The 18,964-nt window shown below is 37.1% G+C and overlaps 1 long non-coding RNA gene across 1 annotated transcript; it reads left to right on the top strand.

Moving 5' to 3' along the window:
* Window positions 1–4,655: 4,655 nt before the first annotated feature.
* LOC107661070 (uncharacterized) lies at window positions 4,656–18,613 on the top strand. The gene is made up of 5 exons (XR_001631075.1): window positions 4,656–4,667; window positions 17,437–17,445; window positions 17,753–17,754; window positions 17,931–18,043; window positions 18,558–18,613. It is a non-coding gene; the product is annotated as an uncharacterized LOC107661070 (long non-coding RNA).
* The last annotated feature ends 351 nt before the right edge of the window (window positions 18,614–18,964 follow it).

Genomic DNA, 18,964 nt, shown 5'->3' with positions numbered 1-18,964 from the left:
CTAACGTGAGTTAGCTGGTTAGCCAGAGACCTGTGCACTGGGTGTACACAATATAAAACACAAAACTATGTATTTTTCACAACTCAGTAGAAAGCAGGTGTCAATACACTGAGGGGGAACACAACAAAAGTTTATACTGCTGTGGTATCACTGTGGTAATTTTAACCACTGACTCTTTGCATCCTCATCCTTTGGAAGTGCATACAAAGACAGTCTGCTTTTGCAACGCAGAAAACAGCGTCTTCTCAGGTGTTTACATGAGTGGCTTTTAGAATATTCCTTTCATGTTCCTGTTTTACATGTTATAGTACATAGTTAGATTATGGCACACGTCATTACGTCCCCATGTGACGCCATCCGACGTTCCCTCCGGAATTTCATGTATAAACCTATAGTTTGTCTTCGTGATGATGCCATGTACAGTTTTGGGTGTTTAATTTTTAATTTTATGAAAGCTTCAAGTGCAGTTAATTATTAGTACATGCATACAGACGATGGAGGTGTTGAAGCTTTTTTTTTTTGCTGTCAAACGGTTGACCACTGCCGTGTGTGTATCTTGTCGCAAAAATGACGGTAATAGTGTGATTAAGGTGTTTACGTGTCTATTCTGCACTTCAGTAATGCGACTAAAATAGGAATACTCCACATGTCTTAATTCGATTAGTGTTTACTTCGATTATGACTTTAGACGGATTAAGGTAATCAAAAATCTCTCTTTACATGGTAGATTCTTAATCAGAGTATTGTCTTAATCGTAATACAATCGGAGTATTGTTGTCAATGTAAATGTACTGATTGTTCGCGGGCAGCCAAAGAAAACCACAGGCTAGCATTATGCAAATTTGTACTTAGCTACATAGATAGGTTATGGAAGTGAGACTGGAATTTCTGATGACTCCTTTTCAGAAATTCAGAATCAGTTCAGAATTTATTTATTTCTTTTGGGAGTCAATAACATTATTAATTATGCACTTTGATCTACATGAAAGGTAATAAGCAAAAAAAAAAAAAAAAGTATAATATGGCCACTTTAAGACTGATCTCTTCAAAGAAGATGGTAAATATTAATAAAAACAACTGGAAACAATAGTAATGGATATGGATTATAAAGTGTGACAACTGATCCATACAGGCTCAAGAAGAATCACCCATTTTTAAGTGTTTGTTTTTTCTTTTTCGCACATCTAACTCAGTTTAAATCTGCAGTTTTAATAGCTTATTTGGGGCCAGGGAAGCCCTCTCTCTGAAGGTTCTTAACACTTATGGCGCTTTTCCACTGCATGGTACGGCACGGTACGGCTCGGTACGGTTCACTTTTGGGGGGTTTTCCACTGGGTACAGTACCTGGTACCTGGTACTTTTTTTAGTACCACCTCGGTTGAGATTCCAAGTGAACCGTACCGTTACCAAAACGTGACGTGTAAACTCTGCTGATCACGGATTGGCTGGAGAGAATCGTCACTACCTGCATCACTGAACTTGCGACACAAACACAACAGAACCGCTAGATTTAAATCAGCACAGCCAGCGAAAGATCGAACGCAACTGTTTTGAACAAGTGCACCTTTTTTAACAACCAAAAAGTGGCTGTTTCGTTGTCTGTTGAGGAAGTACAGACGTTCCTTTCGTTGATAGCAGAGGAGTGGATCCAGTGAGCTTGATGGGGGGACGCGGAATGAAAAAGTTTTTCAGGAGTCGTGGCAATAGAGGTGGCACAACTATAACGACATGTGGATAATCCTGCCCACTCTAAAGCGGCACTGAACTGCAGTGGAAACGCAAACCGAGCCGAGCCGTGACGTACCGTACTGAGCCGTGCCGAGCCGAGTCGTACCACGCAGTGGAAAAGTGCCATTAGAGGCCCCAGGCACTAGCCACATTGCCCTGGTTTATAATCCACCCTTGATTAAACCTATAGATGCCTGCTAGAAGATGAAATAGATTTGTCTTTGTCATTTAATGTAGTATGTATTAACAACTCCACGTCACATTTTCTTTCAGTATGTTGTAAGTTGTAAGTTTTGTTTGTTTGGCAAATGCTATAGTTTTAGCCCCCCAGGCCCACTTTAATTAAGTCTTAATACTCGTATCAATCTGTCAGTGCTGTACTGAACCAACAAATTGGTGCCATAATAAAGAGAGGCATGGTTTACATGAAAAAAGTCACAAATCATTGCATTAGTTTGCGTCATACCCTCCGTCTGTCAGATCGTTATACAAAGTTGTAATGCCACTTGTCCAAATATTAATACTACAGGGGCACACACACATCCCCTGTAGGTGAAATCCAAATTAGTAGGGAACACCGGGCAGTCGGGCTACCCTGTTTCATGACCTGGTCCACTTGCAAACACTGCAGACGGAGGCAGCGTTTGGCAGGTTATAAATGACTTCTCAAAAAGACCTTGACACAGGTTGCTATTGCTGCACGGTGATAACGCCACCTTATCTGCTGGCTTACACTGACAAACCTGTGAGATGAATATGCAATATCCTCATTACACGCACGTTTTATTTCATGAGAGTCATCTGGGACGCTCTCACTCTCCTCCTGTATTTTTTTAACCTGCTATCACAGTGTGCCTAATTTGAGCAGAGAGAATAGGGAAGCTGTGCTTGGTTATGACCCTATTACTAAGAGCCATATTTTCTCATACAGCCTGTTTGTGCCTCTGTGTCAGGCCATTAAAGTGAAACAGAGCTAATGCATGTGAGTTGCAACAGTGTTGCAAGACAGATAAGCTTGGGCACACTGTAAATTGCTAGAAATATGGCCCTACTATACAGTGACCATTCATTTATTTTTCAGCTGCCTTGATTTTGTACGTTTTTTTTTTGTTGTTGTTGTTCATTTCTCCATAGGGATTTCCAAAAAGTTTTCAATAAAGAGCCGTAAATCAAACCAGCCAGCTCTGAGATGAATCAAAACATTACAAATGTTAATATAAAGCAACAAAGTGTTTAAAGCTGCAGTCCATACGTTTTGCCTCTTTGTCGCCATCTCTGTTTGAAAACTTTAAATTGCAGTTACTTGTGGAATTATTTTCATTACGTTTGTTGTGCACCGGCACGGCTCCAGCGTGGATGAATCTAATGTTTTGAGGAGTATGTGTGGCTGTCAGTCACCGCACCAGTGTGAATACTTTATTTAGGAATCACAGATTCTAGCCAATGTCTTGGAATAAATTACCCAAATAAGAATTTTCACCGGATATTGTCATCTGAACAAGTAACAAGTCTGCCACGTTTGTTCTGACCAACTGAGGAAAAAAGCATTACAATAAATCGTGCTACCAATGGTGATTAAATCTAACGATCTGTTAGCTTACATCACATTAAACCATGGAAATTATTATTATTGTTATACTTTGTTCTCAAATTGTTAATGTTAACAACATCAGCATTGCGTGACTATGTGTATATAGTGTGAATTACTGTGTAGATTTCAATTGCTGTGCAGTCTAATCTCTAATTGTCATATCATTCAAATTTCATATTAAGAAATTATTTTAACCCAAAAAGCAAATAATTCTTCCTTTGAACTGGTTCTCTTTAAAATACGAATCCTGTGTAATCCCAGGCTATCTGTAATCAGATAAAACTGGAATATAATTTAATTTCAGTCACATGTTTCATAAACACATAATCCTTTCTGGATTACAATCCACCATCAAAATGATAAATTTGATTATTCCAGCTGCTGTGAGAAAAGGCTATAAACAATCTGCTACCTGCAGCATCCTCACATGCGATATAGCCTACTAGCCGGGACTCCTTCTTTATGTTTACAGACGTGACGTAATGACAGCTCGAATGACAGCATGCTTGAATTTCCCGCAAATTCCTACCAGTACCACTCAAATTATAAAACATTATTATAAGATAACCATTGTGATTTGGGCTAAAGTAAGGTGATAGTTTTGAACACTGGCTGGTTATGTACTTGCTCAAATATTGATTTTGGATAATTTTTAACAAAAAAAGTTACGGACTGCAGTTTTAAAATCTGAAAAAAAAAGAAAAAGAAACTACAGTAATACTGCGTTTGACGTCTTTTTTTACGAGGTAATAAAACTGTACATTTGGGATTGACACCTGGGATTAAAATGGGTAAATGGGTCTATACCACCCTTTTGATTTTGTCCCACAACCCTGCAAATTTATTCATGAGTGTGGGTAGTGTCGTATTTAAACACCTTTTTTCACCCTGTAAAGCCTGAAATAAGAGAGAAAAAAGTGTATACACATAAATTATGCAGGGAGGAAGTTCCACTCCTGCCTGGCTCTTTTTGCACCTTCCGGTTCAGGTCCCATGGCTGCTGAGGGAGCGCATCGACTTTGATTGTGGGGATCACAGGTAGAGCTGGCAGAGGAGCTTGAGACTGGTATATCCCTTTCTCAGCTTTTACCCGTTAGCTATGAGCTCGCTGAACCTGTCTCCTCTCTCAGCCCCAAAAAGGAGTTGGTTGCGGTGATGACCTGTGCCACAGCTAGACTAGACTGGCTGGTGGAGAAACAAGCAATTGCTCCAGGCAGACTAAATGAGTAATTCCTGACAGGTCATCAGTGGTCCACCCTCATGAGCCTTCCATTTCATACGTTAGTCCATAGGTTCAGAGAGGCAAAGGTTTAGTCAGCAGTAGTTGAGAAGTTCATTCCTCGTCACGGTCAGGGTCCTCCAGCCTCATAAAACCTTCTGAACTGGCACCTGGTTCCTGGTCTTGGAGGGAGGGTCAGAAGGCAAGCATGGACTGCCTGCTCTCCCCCTTTGAGTAGTCGGGGATTGAGGTGGCATGCACGCAGGAAACCTAAGAGGGTTCTCTGGGAATTCAACTTTGCTCGCAAGCCTGAGGGCTCAAAGCTTTGAGATCCTTCTTGGGTTTTCTACCCCCCCAAACCCTGTCTATTTCTTGGGGCACAAGAGGTAAACAGAACTGATGTGTGTGTTTGCCCTCTCTGGCAGGTAGAGAGACCTGGCATCTCCTTTTGGAAGGGAAATATTGGGACCTGCATCAGCCATGCTGATGACAGATCCAGGAATAGGGCAGATTGCAGAGATTCTTCTTTGGAAGATTACCTACAAATTTTAGTTTTAGGACCAATCTGGTTGTGGGAGCATCCCTTCCAGGTAAGTATTGAGGGGAATTGAGCTATGAAATGTCCTGTGCCTCTAAACGCTAAACACTTTTGATCATTCGGTATGCGTCTGTTTGGTAGCCCCTGGTTACAACCTGGTTTACTACAGTTTGTTCTCACAGCTGGCAAGAAGGCATTTATTCAGTATGGCATAGTGGGTATTAACAGTCCCATAACATCAACATCATAAAGCAAGATAAGTTCCCTTGAAAGGGAACATCTCAGGGTTACATATCTTCACCCGGGTTCCCCGAGAAGGGAACAAGACGCTGTGTCATGTTGCCATACTTTAGACATGCTTGCACGTCTTTCTTCAGATGATTCAACATTGCTGATGCTTTATTTAGGCACTCTTTATAGCATGCTAGCACACCCAGTGAGGACATTTGACTGCTTTAGCTAATTAAGATTGGCATGTTTCCACACATGCTTCAGACAACTGGCTCACGCAAAGCTTCCCCATAGAAGCAACACTATGATGCACTGTCTCATTCTCTTCTCAGGGAACCAGATATTTTCAATATTAATAATAAGAATAAGAATAAGAATAATAAGAATAAGAATACGAAGAAGAAAACAAACTGTTTCTTGAGCACCATATCATTATGTTAGAATGATTTATGAAGAATCAAATTGTTGTTGTTGTTATTATTATTATTATTATTTTCTGAAATACAGAACTGTATTTTATGGTATTTACAATATTTCAAGCTTTTCTTTTGATTGACTGTTTTCTGGTTCATAAAGGAACTTTTTAATTATGCTTTGTGGTCATCAAAACCTTGTCTCAATGCCAACAAAGGAAGAAATCAAGCTGTAAATGAATAATATAAATATGTAATAAATATACTTTTATGTATGTTGCTTTAACAGACACATAATACCATTTAAGAAACCTGGAGGTCATTGTAGCTCTGTTCTTCAGTTTTATATGGTTGAAAACATCTCTCTATGGCAGTGAATGGATTTTTTTCTTATTTTTTTCTTCTTCTGTGTTTCTATAGCTCAAACAGTAGAGCATGGCATTGGACATTCCAATATTGTGGGTTTTATTCTCAGGGAATGCAACTGATAATGATGTATATCTATGCGCTGTAAGTTTCCTTACATAAAAATGTCTGTCAGATGCATGAATGTAAATGTTGCAGAGCCCTCCTGTTGCGCTCTATTTAGCATTACACTACACAGTTTCTATGAAATGTGTATGTAATGCCATGACAAAATACTCTAGTATAAAATATATACAGTAACACTGGCATGTTTCAAGACATACAAGGTTTTGATTCTCATGTGTGTTGATATTGATGTGCGTGTGTATGCACTCACTATGGCAGCACTCAATATGGCTCCAAGTCAAGACATTTAAACTAAACTGTGCCATTAAACAGCTGGAGTCGATGTTATGGTCAGAAAGTAATTCACACTTTGCCTTTCATTTAGTGGCAGACACCTCATGCTCCACAAATCTTGTTTCTAGGGCTAAATGTGGCAGAGAAAGACATATATAGTTCTTGTCCTCAGCTGGCAGGTCTGTTTTGACAGGGATGTGGAGAGCATGAACAAATCTGTGATAAATGTGGGAAAAAAATTAAAATACCATTACCTATTTAATCACCAATGTAAGATTTTGTTCCTAAAGAAAAAAAAAAAGATCTGCTGTTTTAAGTAACTATTATCACCACCATATTCCAGGTTTTACTGTATATATGAAGAGTTCATTTGCAAAAATAGATAACTCCATTTTGTTAAATTTTAAAAAATCATGTTTTTTTTATTATGTAATCATGTTTTTATTGTGTTTTATTGTGTTAGTTAGCTGTAATTTTTAGTTATTTTTTAACCCAATCAAAATAACCCAACTGCAGTTTGATTGAGATTAATTGGAATGCACAATGAAAAAACATGATTTCTGAGAATTGTTAAAAACTGAGTTATCTGCTTTTGCAAAAGAACTCTTCACATGCTACACTAAAATAATCTCAGTTTGAAATTATTTGCTTAAGCGTGGAAAAAATAAATCAAAATGAGGTGTTATTATAAATGAAAAACATGAATATAATACAAGAAAACTCTTATTTGTTTTTTGTGCAAATGCTCCACATATATTTTGGATTCTCTCTGATGCAAGGTTTTTGTATGACCTGGAAACTCAGAGGTAAATGTGGCATGTAGAGCAGAAGAGGATGAAAGGAATGTATACCTAGCACTTATTACAAATTCTGTCTCAAAGCCAATGAAAGAGAGCAATATGGATTTGAATCTTTCTGTCATCAGTATTAATAAAACTTGGCATGATACTGGCTGGCTGTGTGGAAAATGAGAAGATGTGAAGACTGTGAGAAAACCAACCTACATTTGGAACAACAAATCAAAGTTTGGGTAAAGTAAAATAGGGCCAACTAATCTATTTACCTGAACCACAGTAACCATAATCGTAGTAATATCACCATTCCCTCTTATAAAAATATAGTTTTTGCACAATAACCACAGTAATCAACTGCTATATTTGTAAAGTAACCACAGGTAAAACCATATATATGTCAACATGGTTAGATTGATGTTATCATGCATGAATCAGCATACTGTACACATCTTACATAGAAAATGTGTCATATTTCAGAATAAAACTGAATATTTAACTAGAAAAATAGTAGGTTGAGACGAGTCTAGCCTATTGAGTCTATATATATATATATATATCTCACTTAAATTAGCACTAAAGCTTAATGTGCAGGAGGACATACCCTTAGTTGAAAACTTATTTTGATATTTTTTGTATTTTAACAACACTTTTCCAAATATACAGTCATTAGCACATAGATGGTTAATGACAATCCCATTTTTATAATTTTATAAATGCAAGCAACTTCTTTCTTCAGAATCAGAATAAATCTGGTGTTTCTGTGATGCTTCAACAACATGGATATAGATCATACAACAACAAAAAAAGTCAGGTGGCCGGATATGAAACACACCTGACATGGAGAGAGAAGCAAGAAAGAGAGAATTTTTCCAGTGATTAAACTCAGGCATACTGTCTGGCATTCCATGAAGATATGTCCTAGGACCCTTTTCATTTCCTCTGCAATTCCTTCTTCCCTAATGACAAAATCAGAACTGGATTCCTAAAGATCTACCTCCATCAGCGCACTTTACCCTCGTACACACATTTCATGTACAGTAAACTACTAAAATAGATGCCTCTTGTGCCACAATAGACAACTGCATTGTTTATATATATATTATATAATTTTTTTTTTTTTTTTTTTTTGCAATAGCACTTGCTGCCTGTATACAACTTCACCCAGAAAGGAAAGTAATTTCAGATGTGAAGCAAAGGAATACATTTTGATAAAGCATTTATTTTTTACAACATACAATTATAAATTCCGATTGTAGCGATCGTTTTCTAAATTGTAGCTTTTCATTAATACCGGGGCAATAAATAAAGACCTGCTTCGTTGTTGACAAACAATAGAAGACATATGCAAGTTTTGTTTTCTAGTGGATTATATATCCATCTCATCTAGTGCCTTTTTTTGTTTTCAATTTATAAAATATCCCTTTGCTATTTCAGTTTGAGAAGACGTTGCAAACGATTTAGTGCATGAATGAAATTGTGAACAATTTCAGAGCTTTTTGCAAATTCTTTGACCAATTAGATTAAAGGAGTGATTTAAACTTTGAAACTGGAACGTAAAAAAAAAGATGATAAAATATTGTAATCTCCATGAGCATTTTTGCACTGTACATACTGCACATGAGTTCCCTCACCAATACTGCTTTTTTACTATAGTAGAACCATGGTCACAAGAGCTGAACTACAGAAGTTTCATCCTGACTTCATTATTTCAAGCTAGACCAACATAATTACATTTTTTGTCTAAATAATTTCTCAATCAACCTTTCCAAAAGCACTTCTGTCAAATGAAAATATGATAGAAAGAGATTTCACTACAATAGTGTCTACTGTTGGAAAGAAAAAGCGGTCACTTTAATAATGTCTCTAGCCACATTTACAGATATAATGGCATTGAAAGAAAAAAATGATTGCTTTTAATGCTCCTCATTGTTGCCAGTAACTGAACCGACCCTAGTAAATGCATTTCTGAACGGTGCGCTGGCTTACTGATTTGAAATTGATCAAAATAATGGGACAAAACAAAGAAGAGCTTTTATGAGGCTTGATACTTCTGTTTGGATGGATAAAATATAAAGAAGTAATTACAAAGCTTTCTGATATAGACTACTGATATTCTCAAACTTACAAAGACAGGTACGGTTTTGCAAACAGAATTCCTGAAATGTCAGGGGTTAAGGGCTTTGGACCTTAAATCGAAACTGCATTTGCTGCTTCTGCAAACTGCAGCCATAGCTTACATTAATGCCTGACAATATGAGGGTTTGAGAAAGATGATTTCCCACCGGCTTTAAGTAAGCCTTGGGGTCAGATGTTGCAGTATAACATTTGGCCATTACATAGGACTGTATGAACATTTCATGACTTGTGGGATTAAGACATTTGTATGTATAAAGTGACCCTGAAAAAATATGGACACTTGAACCAAATGTATAAATCCAAGTACATGACAAAATGATACCTCATTCTTCAAGAAAATATTTTATGTTAAAAGCCTTTGGCTGATAAAAAAACTTTGGGAATCCTTGTCTCACTGCAATGACATTCATACATTGTAACTGTGTCTCATGTATAAATATTTCTGTGTCCTACAGTGTGTATGTGTATTCATGAGTGTGTCCACAAACATCTATGATTAAAGTATCTTTGCTACCAGATTTAGGGAGCTCTGGGATATGCACTGCATAGCTGAAAACATTCATAAAGCTTGTTTACATATCAAGTACAATGACATCAACATGTATTAGCACACATTCTGGTCAGGCAACTGTGGGAATGTAAGATCCTTGTGTTAATCCTTTTAATAGTCAGAACATGAATGGGTTTATTCTAATGAGCAGATCTGATGACTGAATCTTAGATGGGCCTACAAGATAAGATGCATGTATGTGATGAGCTGCAATGAAAAATACAGCTGTATTAGCCGTAGGGTAATTCAGTGTCACCAATAAGGGGGCAAACAAGAATATATTTGTCAATGAAAGACTGCCATGTAAAGACAACATTTTTATGTTATAGTGTGCTATTTGTTCAAACTATTTTTATTTACCTACCAGGATATTCAGACAAAACACAGCTTAGAAATAGACTTTGAAAATTTGTTCGTAATAGAGAAAGTAAATCAGACTGATGGCAAGTATGTTGTTAGCAAAGAAAAAATCATTAGGAAGTAGTTTTTTAAAGTAGAAAGATTCACAACAGAGCACTTCTTCTTAACTTTATTATGCTAACATAAAGTTATTTAGGTGAACATCTATAATATTACAGGCAGTTCAGCTCAAAAATACACTGGTGTTAACATTCAGATTTAGATTTACAGTGAGTTAAATGATACAGTCGTACAGAAAAAGTAGACCATAAATAATAAATATATATACGCACAGTCACACACACACACACACACACACACACACACACACACACACACACACACACACACACACACACACGTTGATAATTCAGAAAGCTTTTTAAGTGGAAACCAATTTCCAAGTATTTTCATAAAAATTATTTATAATTGGATCATGATCAAGAGTTCATATCCTTTCTGGTTGCTCTGAAACATACAGATGTCTCATGGTCTCTCGTGTGAGCTAATGTCCCTCTCTTCATTATTTATTCAGACTGTCATTTCCGACGAGTCTCCCACTATGCCTAGCTTTGTTAGCTTGCCACCCCCCAACATTCCTCTTTTTGTGTTCGCTGGAGATATTTCACATCTGTTCCACTCTGTCAGAGCAGCATATAATGACTGTTTGCCTTCAACCTTATTTTACCTGTGGCTTAGGGAAAAAAACAACAACATCCTGTTGTTGATGTTGTTTTATTTAATCATCAGGTTCTCATTTGCATTCTAGCTCTGTTTGCTATGCTGTGAAGGCATCAAAAATAGATAATTATTCCTCATATTGAGGATCGTTGTCATTCTTATTATCTCATAATGGCCTATTTATATTTTTGTTTTACAGGGCCTTAAGGATAAACTAAGGATGAGAGACTTGTCATCAATTTTATCTGGTTACAGAGCCAAACATTGACAGAACAAGACACATCATTCACCGCAAAAGAACAAAACTTCACTGATTTTGCAAAGATAATGAGCACGTCAGCAAATGGGGAGTTGCTACGAACAAAGAAACTTCAACTACTCAATAATTTCGTTGCTTAAAGAAAAACTCACATGTTCCCTTGATATGCATATGAAAGTGTGTTGTCTAACAGAGTTTGGCTGTTTTATGACAGCTTGCTGCTGCAGAGGATTATTCTGCCATGGAAACAAAAGCAACAAAGTATTTCGAACTGGATATGGAATGATGTCTGGTTTGCGCCATCATTGCATTTGGGACAACATCACATACGATTGCTTACCTATAGTTCTGTCTGTTGACTTAGCATCAGTATTGAAGAATCTACTTTGAACACGTAGCTTGCCAAGTCTACAAGTCGACTATACAGTCAACTTATTCTTTTGAAAAAGTAGCTAGCTGACACATAAAGGTAAATTGAGGAGCTCTCTTGACTTAAATCTGTGGCAGAATGCAAGTTTTTCAGTACTAAATATAATTGTATTCTTGGCATCAATTCATGAGAAGTTAGACTTTTAAAGGTAACAACACACAATGAATGATGCAAAAAAGACCTCCCTTACAGAGTAATAGAGGGTATAAATTATAAGCACATTTTTAATTTGTAAGAAAAAATGGTCTAAAATATGAAAAGCCTCCTCATATATAGTAACAATTATTCAGAGTAGGCCGTATCCATGCTCTTAATGTCTTTATTAAAGAAGTTCAGAGCAAAACACATACTCAACAATATTTCTTCCACTTGGATCCAATGAACGCTGTTGATTAGATCCTGAGACTCAGCAATGCACTTAGCAATGTTTTTTTTTGTAAACTTTGAAACAAAAGTTTATGTTTAGGCATTCATTAATCACATTTAGACAAGGTCTAAAGGACTATAGACTTACTGTGCTGGCACCTAATTCATATATCTTACGAAACATAATCTTTATCCTGTGCTGCGTTGTTGCCAAATCCCTGATCTGTTCAATACATAATTGGGATGGAAGACATTTAAATAAATAATGTGGGTGGGAATGTGCTGTGTGCTGTTTAAGGAAGTCTTCAAGTCTAGAGATAATGCACTCAGCCATAGGGCAGGTATTCCTCATACTCTGTCAGCACAGAGCCCTTGACAGAAAGACAATGAGAGAGAGAGAGGGGTCTTTGCGTGTCGCCCACTGCATAATGACTTTTAAAAAGCCTAGTGAAGATCAATTTAATTTGGCTTGAGAATGTAAGAAGTTCCGAAGTCTGTTGAAAGGCCTTATTTCGCAGTCCATAAAAAATGTGCAAAGACTTGCTTGGTAGCTCGCATGCTCAGAAAGATAGGACGAGGTTAAGGATGGATTGCAGTTGTTCACATTAATTAGTGGAGTTTGCTGAGGCAAAGTCACTGTTGACATCAGCAGATGAAACCTGCTGAAAAGAGTTTGACATACATTCTGTATTTTAAGAAGGTGTCAAAGGTATGGGCAGATTTACTGTTACCTTTTTTTTTTTTTTTTTGTGAAATGTGGAAAAGTTGAATTTTGTAATTTTATTGTGTGCTTTTTTGCACTTCAATAGAAAGCCTAAAACTGTATACTAGAGGTGGTAATGAGGCCACAATTCGAAGCGTCATGTGTGCATTATTTTTCTAATAATTCATCGCATCGCATCTCAAGACTCCGTTGCTAATGCCGAAACATAATTTTAGAGCTAATAACAGAGATTTATGCCATTTATAATTCAGTTATTAATGCATTTATAATTCAGTTATTAATGCAGAGAGATTCATTGTTGCTAAGTGAAGCATTTGTGAATTACCTGAGACCTGTGTATCTTTCAAAAGTGTTTGGCAGCGGCGTCTTTACTCATAGTGACAACACGTATCACTCCCAACTCGTCACATATTGACGATTGGTAAGGACCCCTTGGCATCGCTTTTTGACGCACAAGGTACCCCTTTAGCGTAATTTTTCAACGCCCAGGGGTATCCTTTTAGCGTTACTTTGCGACGTGCAGGGTCCTCCATTGTTTTCAGTTGTTTGTCTTAATTTAATGGATTGCATGCATTTGAAAAAAAAATTGAAATACTTTTATATAAATTTATACATTCATTGGAGCACTTAACTCCACCCTTACCCTAAACCTGCCCACTTCTGAACAATATAAAACAGGTATCACGCAAATAAAAGTACAGTCACAGGTAGGCCTATTTATTGCAAAAACTGACCATATAAAATGCAGTATAAAAGCATTACAAACAGGTTCTGTTGCATTCCAAGTCTTCTGAAGCCATACAATATATTATGCGAAGAAGAGAGTAAAGCATAAGGTTTTAATCACTGAAAATGATCCCGCTTCATTAACATGCTCACATCTCATTCAAAAGGATACTCCCGTAGCATGACGCAATCAGTCACAAGACTTGCAAGAGCCAATGACATTTTACAACCGAGGCTGACGTAAGGCTTCTTCTGGCAGCATTTTTTGAATTTGCGCACAGACTGCTGCACACAGGATGAGCTTTACAGCGGACGGAGATGGCGACCGCATCTATTCCTCTCACAAATCAATCGTTTTGCCTCAGAAGACTTGGAATATTAATATTTTTTGAATAAATTATGCCTGTAGCTGTATCTGCTTCTTATATCTTGTGTTTTATTGACAAATGGTATGTTTAGGGGCAGGGGTTGGGTTACATGCTCATAAATGTGCAAATAGTGTAATGTAAATAAAACTGTTGTGTCTGTTTAAAACACTGAAAAATCACACCCCAACATATATGCAGTAATGGCAATATTATTACCCAATAAATAATTTAATCATGACAATAAAATTCCCAGTGCCTTTCGCGTCAGTTGGGAGTGAGAATGTGTTGATAGTTAAACTGTTAAGTTTAACTGCTTAAAGAACAGCAACATTACCACCTTACTACTGAGAAATGCCATGCAGCTTTTCAGCTACAAAACTGTTTTATTGATAAAGTTGTGTGGCAACGCTGACAAGTTGCTCTGCGCGTGTATGTTTGTGTCTGTGCGTGTATGCCTGTGTGCATGTGTGTATCTGTACTTTGTGTGTGTGTGCATTTGTATTGGAAAGCATGCTTTCTAATGCTAATAAAGTGCAATTTTGTGGAAATATCTTGTCCCTTTCGTCCTATTTTATTATATTTACTGGCTTGGTCAGTGTCGTTGTGGGTTGTGGTTCTTGTTGTAGGCTGTAAGGACCTTTGAAATAACTGAAATCATTTGGCAAAGTGATATGGATATGCAATGCAGTAAAGACCAGCCTGGAACCAATATACTTTAGCCATGCGTTTCCCTGAAAATAACTGCACACCTTAGAACATTCATCAACCAATCAGATTCAAACATTCAACATCCCCATGGTATTAGGGTAAAATATTACACTAATACTGTACATGATGTGTTACTGACAACTGTGTCTATCAGACTTAGCTAAGGACAGAACATGTATTCAATATATACTGACTATCACCAGTGGACAGTTCCCGCACACTGTAAAAAATGACCGTGAATTTAACGGTAAAAGACTGTAAAAATGCTACAGTAAAAACCTGTTAAATGGTTAATGGTAAATTCCCCTACTATATACGGTGAAAACTGTATTGGACATTACATGTATTGGACATCAATTTTACGGTAGTATACCGTTTGTGAAGTGGAAAAAGACTGTATAATTTACAGTGAATAACCGGACACTGTGCACCTTCTATATATGTTATTATTTAAAAGCTGCTTGTGATGGGCTTTGGTTCATCATGTGACTTTCTCATCACCACCTGCATTTGGTGGTTATCAGTATATTACAAAGTTACAAAACAGATTTCAGTACTTCAATAGGTTGGTATATTAACATTATATCAGTTAATGAAATTACGGTATTTAACTGTAAATTTAAGTTAAAACCGTAAAATCTAAAACGTTGCTACCGTATTTTTTACAGTAAAATTCCAGCAACCACAGCTGCCATTTTTTTACTGTAAATTTTACTGATTTTTTTTTACAGTGCAGCTTAATTAATTATTTTGATAATATAACAGAGATTGCAAACAATACTTGGTGAAACGTGGAGTGAAGCAACCTTCTGGTGTTTTGCGGTGGAACAAATTGATTTTGTGACATTTACTTAATCTCATATATTATTTACTTATTTATTTATTCATGCTCGCAATGTCATACATTAAACTCACAGCCGCTGTTTACTATAGTCACGTTGACTCTTATTCAGAAAGAGCAAGAGTTTCCACGTGACGTTCTAAAAATCGTGCAGGATTATGTGTTTGATAAAACTATGAGAAGAAAGAGGGTTGTTATTATTTCTGATGGAGCTATTCAAATTGCTTTTTGAGACGCGCTGTCCTTTGACTTTGCCAGTGAGAAACCACTGAAAACACCTTAGCAACTGCTCACATTTTGTTTAGAAAATGTAAAAAATGTAGTTTGTTATGCTGTCTGATTGCAGGATGTTTTCATGTGATTGGCACTGGAGTGCCGGTGTTGCTATTGTACATCAGAACCGCTGGCCTTTTTCTTGTATCTCCAATACACTGTGCTTATCTGGTCCTCTGAGATAATCAATCTCCACAGGCTCTCAAACTCTCACACAGACACACGCTTACACTCAGCATGCTGCCAAGTGCAAAACAGATTAAAAGGCAAGAAGGCTTTTCCCAGCAACAGAGATCAAATCAACAAGCTTGGGTTTCTTTCGTGTTAGCCCAGCTTATGTAATATGGGCAGCACTTAGTAACACTAGAGTGGTAATAATAATCACTTGTCTGTCTGCAAAATGAATCTACAATCAAGAATGTCTGGGTCATATTTCACCCATACAGACATACATACAGTGCATACATACATGCATACATACATACATACATACTGTACATAAAAATTAATATATCATAAATGAAAATGAATATGCTCAACAAGGCTTCATTTATGTGATCAAAATACAGTAAAACTGCTATTATATTTACAGTCTGTAGTCAAAGTAGTGCTTGGAATTTAATATGCATAGAAGCAGATATATACTGATGATTAATTACATATCTAATATGTTCCTGTTAATTATCAAATTGTCAATGAAATATAATTTACAATGCACAATATTTTTTTACTTTATAAATAAAATCCATAAAGCTCTGATCACCTGCTGGACAAATAGAAATATAAGCATTCTACTAGAATAATGCACAGGACAACAGAGAATGAAAGTTGGAACTTTTTGTTGAATTTGTCTTCAGAACTGATATGTCCAACAGCAGAAAAAAAAAGAAATAAACTTTTGCTGAGAGGTAAAAATTCCTGCTTGGTCAGCACTACACACATACATGAGAACTTTCTAAATCTATGAGCAAGGGAACAGCATAACCTCCGTAAAATAAGAACAAAGAACTGTAAGTCTGATCTTCCCCCTGAGCTCCTGCTGTTGACATCCTAACGAAAGCTCATTAAGACTCCTGTGATTCATGATCTTGTCCTGCTGTTTGCTGAACTTTGTGTTGTGAAATAGGCGTTTAAAATTGAGCTGACATTTGAGTATGGATGTGGGCATGCTTCATTTTCATGGAATCATAAACACAATTTGAAATCATGAATTGCTGGTTGAAAATCGCGTTTGAAGGTTTGTGTTTCTGTAATGTCGTGTTCACAGCTGATGTCAGTCTAGCAGGGAGAGCAATTTCCTGCCTTGTCAGTGGTGCTTAATAAATCTGGCAAATGTTACATGTTTCTCAAATGTAAAGATTGTAGTGTGTAGTCCTTCACAACAGTCTGAGAGCCGTGCAGCTACCGTTGGATCATCTGGTTGAAATGAGAGAAGAGCTGCGTGTCATCAACATAGCAATGGTACACTGTAAAAAATGTCCTTAGTTTTAACGGTGAAAAACTGTAAAGTATGTTTATTTTATGTTCATATCTTTAACGTCATTGTAACTCACATGACGTGGACCTGTTGGCTGTCTAGATGGTAACGTTTTACGTTATCCTTTTAATATATAACGTTAACCTCACACATTGGAAATTAACGAATTCGCTCTGATTTCTTTGATTTTGAAACGTTTGTAACGCAGTTTAACATTAGCAGTCTGTCGTTGTAACCATGGCGAGGCGAACTTCATGTTTAACGTTAAACGATATCTCGGATTGGTTATTAGTCGAGTTCACTATGAGTAAGTTTTGAATATGCATTAAAATGTACACATGCTACTTTTGTAGTTTAACAGTGCAAACTCTGAGGGAATATGTTCTGTACTGCAGACTGCATCGGAACGAACCTCGCGCCATTTTCAAATGTGTCGCAGTTGATTGCAAACAGTCGTTTTCCAAATACTTAGCATTTAAGAGTCATTTTTATCGGCGCCATAACAGCTCTACCACTGCTGCGACTGCACATGCAGTGGTTGATACGGCCTTGACATGTAGTATTTCACTATGTAGTTATCAGTGCCAGGATGTGCCCAGTCTTGTTGCTCACTTAAAGAACCATATAAAGGAAGGTCGTGCAGTTTACTGTCCAGTGAGAGGGTGCAAAAGTGCTTTTCAAATCAAGTCCTCTTTTACCTCTCATATGTCTAGAAAGCACAGGAACTGTTCAGCTAACAGCATTAGTGATTCACATCGGCCTTCTGCATCAGAGATACCGTCTGTTTCAACTGAGCAATGTCCTGCTGACCTGGATCCAAATACAGGTGAGTCAGAAGTAAGTGAAATGGACTCGTTTCAAAATTTTGACGATTTGTATTTGAGAAATGTTAGCCTGTTTTATCTTAAATTACAAGGACAGTTTCTTCTCCCAGCTTCTACAATACAAAATATTGTAGATGAGATGCAAAATATTCACGAATTGGGACAGACATATACTTTTAGTTCACTTTTGCCACTTTTGCAGAATTTGTCGTTACCCAATGAGACAATTTCTCAAATCTTTGCTACTGTGAACTTGTTTTCCTTGTTTTCTGTGTGTCATAAAGGACCCATGCGAACAGAGTATTCAAAGGAGTCAGACCTTTAAAAAAGTATTCAAATATGTTGAACCAAAAAGAATACTGTTAGGTAGAGATGAGAATCGGACAGAGCAATTTGCATACTATGTACCTGTGAAAGACACATTGAAGTGTCTGTTAAATTCAGATTTTGGGAGGAATTGCATTTCGATGCACTTGCCTGAAAAAAACTCTACTTCTGTGATTTGTGATTGCACAGATGGCCAAATACTGAAGTGCAGGGATTTCTCTCAAGACCACCCAAGCTACTGCTCTATGCTCTATCAGGATGCTTTTGAGGTGGTTAACCCTTTAGGGTCTGCACGAAAAAAACACAAAATTTTAGCTGTATACCTCTCTCTTGTTAATTTGCCAGCTCATCTCAGGTCAAACACCGAGCATATGCAGCTGGTTATGTTGTGCAGAGAGAAAGACCTTAAAGACTTCGGCCATGAAAGTGTTTTCTCAGAGCTAGTAGCAGACCTGAAAGACCTTGAGGAAAATGGAATTACTTTGTCAGATCAATCTGTTATAAAAGGCACTATTTACTACATTGCTGGAGACAATTTAGGATCCCACTGAATTGGTGGATTCACCGAAAATTTTAGTCAGTCCAGCTATTTTTGT

This window comes from Sinocyclocheilus anshuiensis, unplaced genomic scaffold (genome assembly GCF_001515605.1).
Source record: "Sinocyclocheilus anshuiensis isolate Anshui unplaced genomic scaffold, SAMN03320099.WGS_v1.1 scaffold2039, whole genome shotgun sequence".
Lineage (NCBI taxonomy): Eukaryota > Metazoa > Chordata > Actinopteri > Cypriniformes > Cyprinidae > Sinocyclocheilus > Sinocyclocheilus anshuiensis.
Note: the sequence above shows the minus strand (reverse complement) of the source record. Positions and strands in the feature narration are given on the sequence as shown.